The sequence below is a fragment of the Nematolebias whitei genome, chromosome 24, assembly GCF_014905685.2.
Source record: "Nematolebias whitei isolate Nwh7 chromosome 24, NemWhi1, whole genome shotgun sequence".
NCBI lineage: Eukaryota > Metazoa > Chordata > Actinopteri > Cyprinodontiformes > Rivulidae > Nematolebias > Nematolebias whitei.
The window spans coordinates 803,262-805,344 of NC_056521.1; positions in this window are offsets into that span (position 1 = coordinate 803,262).

Genomic DNA, 2,083 nt, shown 5'->3' on the forward strand with positions numbered 1-2,083 from the left:
CAAGGTGATGTTTACAGATAAGGCTTCAAACTGGTTTGGAATTGTTTTAGAAGATACAAGACTAGCAACCAGAGAATCTCTGATGTAAACAGTGACTCCCCCCCACACACTTTTTTGACGATCACAGCGGTAGATGTTAAATCCATTGATTGCCACGTCATTATTGAGTACAGATTTGTTGAGCCAGGATTCAGAAATAAAGATAACATCTGCCCCAGAAGAACTGACCAGAATTTTCAAAGCATCCAGTTTTCTCAGAAGGCTACGAGCGTTTACATGCAGAAAATGAAGCCCAGAGGCGTTTTTAAAGTCATTTGGTGTGCTGTAATTAGTGGGGGGTCCAGGGTTGGGCTGAATCCCTGAGAGCAGTAACAACATTATTATCAGACATTTTCTTGAGTTTTTTGTGACTGATGCATAATTACAGGAGTTAACAGTGTGACAATTATCCCCCATAATAGAACCATGAGAAACATTAATGAAGACGTGATCATTCAGAACCCAAAAACAGTGAAAGTTGCAGTGATGGGCAGATTCAGGTGTATTAACAAGATTCAGTGACTCCAGATAATCTGAGAACTGAAAATAGTGACAGTAATATGAATGATGCAGAAAAGTTTCAGACCATAAAATGTCACAGTTCAAATGGGCAAACAAACCCGACGAGGTGGCCAAACTGCAGTTTGAGTTGGGCTGAGGGGGGCTCCGGCCCCCCAATGAAGATGGATGGATGGATGGATGGATGGATGGATGGATGCTTCCATGGGAAACAGAAGCTGGGTCCAGAATCAACAGGCCGAAACAGAAACAGATAATTTGCAGCAAATAGCAGAACGAGCTGCCAGAAAATCCTCTTGAAGTGAAAGGCATGGTCCTAGCTCGTTTCAGATCAACAGGGGCCAACAGCGTGATCCGGAACAAAATTAATTATTATCCAGGTGAGTTTGGATGGAGGCCTGAGCAACTCCGATGCAAACTCCGAACTTCTCTCGAGCACCATGCAGCCCTGCTCCTCCACGCTGCTCCTCCGCTTCTCTGCACGTCACCTCCGCACCCGACAGCACGAGAGGCACCCCTGGTGAAAAACGAGACTGACCGGAGAGGCTAAGGCTGAAGTCGACACTTGTCTGGTCCGGTTCTGCTCCAGTCCAGCTTCGGCACTCCACAGCACGAGAGACGAAGAGGCTGAAGTTGTCCCTGGCCCGGTTCTGCTCCGGTCCGGCGGCCCGGTCCGGCTGCCCGGTCCGGCAGCGCTTCAAAGCACCGGAGCGTCTCCTCCAGGCGAAAACAGCGATTCCACAGAGGTGGACAGTCCTTCGTTAAAAGTAACGGGCTGTTCACTGAAGCTGAGACCGGCTCTGTTGAAGACGAAGTCCCCCACAGCCAACTCGGTTCGGTTCTGGTCCAGAGATGTTTTTATTTTATTTTTTTATTTATTCAGCTCAGTCTCTTAAATAGCACCTTCTCAGAGTGGATCAACCAGTTTTGCTGCTGACAACCAAAACCAGCTTTAATGTTTAATGTCAAAACCATCATTGGTTTAATGTGGCGCTATGGCTCTGCAGACAGTGCACGTTGCTGTCTTGTTTTGTGGTGTTTAGTGTAAAATACTTCCACACAGCGACATGTTTAGATGAAAAGTTTGTTAGCTGTTAGCCACAGTGCTGCTAACTCAGTCCTCACGTTGTAGCTGCTGCAAACTATGAACTGGATTTCTTGAATGTGAGGCGGGTCTTATTACTCTGGGCTCATGAGACACGGCTCCGTTCAGGAAATCCAGTTGAAGTTTATAGTTCATAGTTTGAAGCCAACATGCATCATGGATCGGAAATATCGGCAGGTGGATCGGAAAAATCCGATACGTAAATTATGCTGGTATCGGAGGCCGATACCGATACTGGATCGGATCGGCCCCATCCCTACTTATAACCCAGGGACTAACCCTACAACCAAAAACTGGAAAAACCTAAACTATGCAGGTGACTCCCAGTCCCAACAACCAATAACTCAACAACAACAACAACAACAACAACAACAACAACAACAACAACAACAACAACAACAACAACAACAACAACAACAA